Source organism: Rutilus rutilus (genome assembly GCF_951802725.1).
Source record: "Rutilus rutilus genome assembly, chromosome: 5".
NCBI classification, from domain to species: domain Eukaryota; kingdom Metazoa; phylum Chordata; class Actinopteri; order Cypriniformes; family Leuciscidae; genus Rutilus; species Rutilus rutilus.
In genome coordinates this window covers 679,495-685,664 of record NC_140213.1, presented here as the reverse complement: position 1 = coordinate 685,664, position 6,170 = coordinate 679,495, and positions in this window count along the sequence as shown.

The window sequence follows — 6,170 nt, the reverse complement described above, 5'->3', positions numbered from 1 at the left end:
AGTCAGACGCGCTACCGTTGCACCACAAGGCCCTACATTTCTGTGAATTTGCTGAGATAGTAATATGGTCTAGGGATTCCTTACTTGAAAAAGGGCTTACAGTCAAGTTAGTGATTGTTTGACCTCGACGTGATTTGAACACGCAACCTTCTGATCTGGAGTCAGACGCGCTACCGTTGCGCCACTAGGCCCTACATTTCTGTGAATTTGCTGAGATAGTAATATGGTCTTGGCAGTAAGGATTCATGAAAAGTAATATGGTCTAGGGATTCCTTACTTTAAAAAGGGTTTATAGTCAAGTTAGTGATTGTTTGACCTCGACAGGATTTGAACACGCAAACTTCTAATCTGGAGTCATACGCGCTACCGTTGCGCCACGAGGCCCTACATTTCTGTGAATTTGCTGAGATAGTAATATGGGCTAGGGATTCCTTACTTTAAAAAGGGATTACAGTCAAGTTAGTGGTTGTTTGACCTCGACGTGATTTGAACACGCAACCTTCTGATCTGGAGTCAGACGCGCTACCGTTGCGCCACGAGGCCCTACATTTCTGTGAATTTGCTGAGATAGTAATATGGTCTTGGCAGTAAGGATTCATGAATTTTAAAAAAGACTTACGGTGAATTTAGGGATTGTTTTACCTCGACGTGATTTGAACACGCAACCTTCTGATCTGGAGTCAGACGCGCTACCGTTGCGCCACGAGGCCCTGCACTTCTGGGAATTTGCCCTGCAATTCTGTGAATCTGCTGAGTTGGTTATAGGGTCTTGCAGTAGGGATTGCTTAATTTAAAAAAGACTTATGGTCAATTGAGGGATTGTTTGACCTCGATGTGATTTCAAACACGCAACCTTCTGATCTGGAGTCAGACGCGCTACCATTACACCACGAGGTCCTGCACTTCGGGGAATTTGCCCTGCAATTCTGGGAATTTGCCCTGCAATTCTGGGAATTTGCCCTGCAATTCTGTGAATCTGCTGAGTTAGTTATAGGGTCTTGCAGTAGGGATTGCTTAATTTAAAAAAGACTTATGGTGAATTTAGGGATTGTTTGACCTCAACGTGATTTGAACACGCAACCTTCTGATCTGGAGTAAGACGCACTACCGTTGCGCCACGAGGCCCTACATTTCTGTGAATTTGCTGAGATAGTAATATGGTCTTGGCAGTAAGGATTCATGAATTTTAAAAAAGACTTATGGTGAATTTAGGGATTGTTTGACCTCAACGTGATTTGAACACGCAACCTTCTGATCTGGAGTCAGACGCGCTACCGTTGCGCCATGAGGCCCTACATTTCTGTGAATTTGCTGAGATAGTAATATGGTCTAGGGATTCCTTACTTTAAAAAGGGCTTACAGTCAAGTTAGTGATTGTTTGACCTCGACGTGATTTGAACACGCAACCTTCTAATCTGGAGTCAGACGCGCTACCGTTGCGCCACGAGGACCTATGTTTCTGTGAGTTTGCCCTGCAATTCTGTGAGTTTGCTGAGATATTAATATGGTCTAGCAGTAAGGATTCATGAATTTTAAAAAAGACTTATGGTCAATTTAGGGATTGTTTGACCTCGACGTGATTTGAACACGCAACCTTCTGACCTGGAGTCAGACGCGATACCGTTGCGCCACGAGGTCCTGCACTTCTGGGAATTTGCCCTGCAATTCTGGGAATTTGCCCTGCAATTCTGTGAATCTGCTGAGTTAGTTATAGGGTCTTGCAGTAGGGATTGCTTAATTTAAAAAAGACTTATGGTCAATTTAGGGTTTGTTTGACCTCGACGTGATTTGAACACGCAACCTTCTGATCTGGAGTCAGACGCGCTACCGTTGCGCCACGAGGTCCTGCACTTTTTGGAATTTTCCCTGCAATTCTGTGAATCTGCTGAGTTAGTTATAGGGTCTTGCAGTAGGGATTGCTTAATTTAAAAAAGACTTATGGTGAATTTAGGGATTGTTTGACCTCGACGTGATTTGAACACGCAACCTTCTGATCTGGAGTCAGACGCGATACCGTTGCGCCACGAGGTCCTGCACTTCTGGGAATTTGCCCTGCAATTCTGTGAATCTGCTGAGTTAGTTATAGGGTCTTGCAGTAGGGATTGCTTAATTTAAAAAAGACCTATGGTCAATTTAGGGATTGTTTGACCTCGACGTGATTTGAACACGCAACCTTCTGATCTGGAGTCAGACGCGCTACCGTTGCGCCACGAGGCCCTACATTTCTGAGAATTTGCTGAGATAGTAATATGGTCTAGCAGTAAGGATTCATGAATTTTAAAAAAGACTTATGGTGAAATTAGGGATTGTTTGACCTCAATGTTATTTGAACACACAACCTTCTGATCTGGAGTCAGATGTGCTACCGTTGCGCCACGAGGTCCTGCACTTCTGGGAATTTGCCCTGCAATTCTGTGAATCTGCTGAGTTAGTTATAGGGTCTTGCAGTAGGGATTGCTTAATTTAAAGAAGACTTATGGTCAATTGAGGGATTGTTTGACCTCGGTGTGATTTCAAACACGCAACCTTCTGATCTGGAGTCAGACGCGCTACCATTACACCACGAGGTCCTGCACTTCTGGGAATTTGCCCTGCAATTCTGTGAATCTGCTGAGTTAGTTATAGGGTCTTGCAGTAGGGATTGCTTAATTTAAAGAAGACTTATGGTCAATTGAGGGATTGTTTGACCTCGGTGTGATTTCAAACACGCAACCTTCTGATCTGGAGTCAGACGCGCTACCGTTGCGCCACAAGGCCCTACATTTCTGTGAATTTGCTGAGATAGTAATATGGTCTAGGGATTCCTTACTTTAAAAAGGGCTTACAGTCAAGTTAGTGATTGTTTGACCTCGACGTGATTTGAACACGCAACCTTCTAATCTGGAGTCAGACGCGCTACCGTTGCGCCACGAGGACCTATGTTTCTGTGAGTTTGATTCTGTGAGTTTGTTAGAGGTTTCACTTATGGTCAATTTATGTGCTGTCCTGATGTGGAAGTGCTTTTCATTAACTGTAAGCCGTTCTACTCGCCGCGGGAGTTTTCCTCGCTCGTTCTCATCAGTGTTTACATTCCACCGCAAGCACACGTGAGTACGGCGCTGCAACAGCTGGCTGATCTGATCACAGAAACAGAACAACAACACCCGGACTCTGTTCTTATCATTCTCGGAGACTTTAATCAGGCAAAACTCACACGTGAACTGCCTAAATTCAAACAGCACATTACATGCCCCACCAGAGACAATAATATTTTGGACCATTGCTACACCACAACAAAGGATGCATATCGCTCCGTCGCCAGAGCAGCTCTAGGACTTTCCGATCACTGCCTGGTTCATCTTCTACCAACTTACAGGCAAAAACTTAAAACTGCTAAGCCAGTAATAAGGACTGTAAAGAGATGGACCAACGACACAGAGCAGGTCTTACAAGCCTGTTTTGAATGCACTGACTGGAGTGTTTTTGAAGCTGCTGCCAGCGATCTGGACGAGCTCACAGAGACTGTAACATCATACATCAGTTTCTGTGAGGATTTATGCATCCCTACCAGGACTTACTTATCATTCAACAATGATAAACCATGGTTCACACCAAAACTCAGACAGCTTCGTCAGGTCAAAGAAGATGCCTACAGGAGTGGGGATAGGATCTTGTATAATCAGGCCAGGAACACATTGACAAAGGAGATTGAAGTGGCTAAGAAGAGCTATGCCAAAAAGCTGGAAAACCAGTTTTCCTCCAACGACCCTGCATCAGTGTGGAAAGGCCTGAAAGACATTACCAACTACAAGACACCATCCCCCAGCATCGACAGCAATAAGCATCTTGCGAACGAGCTGAATGTCTTTTACTGTAGATTTGAGACCCCCGATCAGACACCCCATACCCGCCCTGACCATCTCTCTACACAGCCATCAACACCTCCAGCCATCCCCCTCCCCTCCCCCCCTGCACTTCAGATCAGTGAGGATAATGTGCGTCAGATCTTCAGGAAACAGAAGAGAAGGAAAGCACCAGGCCCAGACGGTGTTTCACCAGCCTGTCTGAAAACCTGCGCTGACCAGCTGGCCTCTATCTTCTCACTGATCTTCAACAGATCACTGGAGCAGTGCAAAGTCCCTTTCTGCTTTAAACGCTCCACCATCATCCCAATCCCGAAGAAACCAAAGATCACAGGACTCAATGACTACAGACCTGTTGCCTTAACATCTGTGGCCATGAAGTCATTCGAAAGACTGGTGTTAGCATATCTGAAGGACATCACTGGACCCTTGCTGGACCCCCTGCAGTTTGCCTACAGAGCAAACCGGTCTGTGGATGATGTGGTCAATATGGGACTGCATTACACCCTACAACATCTGGACAAACCAGGGACCTATGCAAGGATTCTGTTCGTGGACTTTAGTTCTGCCTTCAACACCATCGTCCCATCACTGCTCCAGACCAAACTGACCCAGCTCTCTGTCCCTAGCTCCATCTGTCAATGGATCACCAGCTTTCTGACAGACAGACAACAGCTAGTCAGAATGGGCAAAATCACGTCCGACAGCCGCACCATCAGCACCGGTGCTCCACAGGGATGTGTTCTCTCACCACTGCTCTTCTCCCTGTACACAAATGACTGCACCTCTAAAGACACCTCTGTCAAGCTCCTGAAGTTTGCGGACGACACTACTGTTATCGGACTCATCCGGAACGGTGACGAGTCTGCGTACAGACAGGAGGTGGAGCAGCTGGCTCTTTGGTGCAGTTATAACAACCTGGAGCTGAACACGCTCAAAACAGTGGAGATGATCGTGGACTTCAGGAGAAACCCCCCTGCACTCCCTTCACTCACCATCATGGACAGCACTGTGACTGCAGTAGAGTCATTCAGGTTCCTGGGCACCACCATCTCTCAGGATCTGAAGTGGGACACTCACATAGACTCTATTGTGAAGAAAGCCCAACAGAGACTGTACTTCCTGCGTCAGCTGAGGAAATTCAACCTGCCACAGGAGCTGCTCGTACAGTTCTACTCAGCTGTCATCCAGTCCATCCTCTGCACTTCCATCACCGTCTGGTTCGGCTCTGCTACCAAAACCGACCTCCGTAGACTACAGCGGATAGTTCGGACTGCTGAGCGAATCACTGGCACTACCCTTCCCACACTCAAAGAACTGCACTCATCCAGAGTGAGTAAAAGGGCTCGCAAAATCACTCTGGACCCGTCACACCCAGCACACTTTCTGTTTGAACTGTTACCGTCTGGTCGACGCTACAGAGCACCGAGCACAAAAACAACCAGACACAGGAAAAGTTTCTTTCCCCAGGCCATCTACCTCATGAACACTTAAATGTTCCGCTACTGTGGAACAAACATGTGCAATACTTCCCTCAGACATTTCATTATAGCACCTTATAACTTTATATATATTTATAATTTATAATCTTTTATTTTTATTTTTTCTATTTTTTATTTATACCTATGTTACTTGTCTTGTCACTTTATATTGTATGTGTACTGGAAGCTACTGTCACCAAGACAAATTCTTCAAAACCTTCTGATCGGGAGTCAGACGCGCTACCGTTGCGCCTCGTGGTCCTGCACTTCTGGGAATTTGCCCTGCAATTCTGGGAATCTGCTGAGTTAGTTATAGGGTCTTGCAGTAGGGATTGCTTAATTTAAAAAAGACTTATGGTCAATTTAGGGTTTGTTTGACCTCGTCGTGATTTGAACACGCAACCTTCTGATCTGGAGTCAGACGCACTACCGTTGCGCCACGAGGTCCTGCACTTTTTGGAATTTTCCCTGCAATTCTGTGAATCTGCTGAGTTAGTTATAGGGTCTTGCAGTAGGGATTGCTTAATTTAAAAAAGACCTAAGGTCAATTTAGTGATTGTTTGACCTCGACGTGATTTGAACACGCAACCTTCTGATCTGGAGTCAGACGCGCTACCGTTGCGCCACGAGGCCCTACATTTCTGTGAATTTGCTGAGATAGTAATATGGGCTAGGGATTCCTTACTTTAAAAAGGGCTTACAGTCAAGTTAGTGATTGTTTGACCTCGACGTGATTTGAACACGCAACCTTCTGATCTGGAGTCAGACGCGCTACCGTTGCGCCACGAGGCCCTACATTTTTGTGAATTTGCTGAGATAGTAATATGGTCTTTGCAGTAAGGATTCA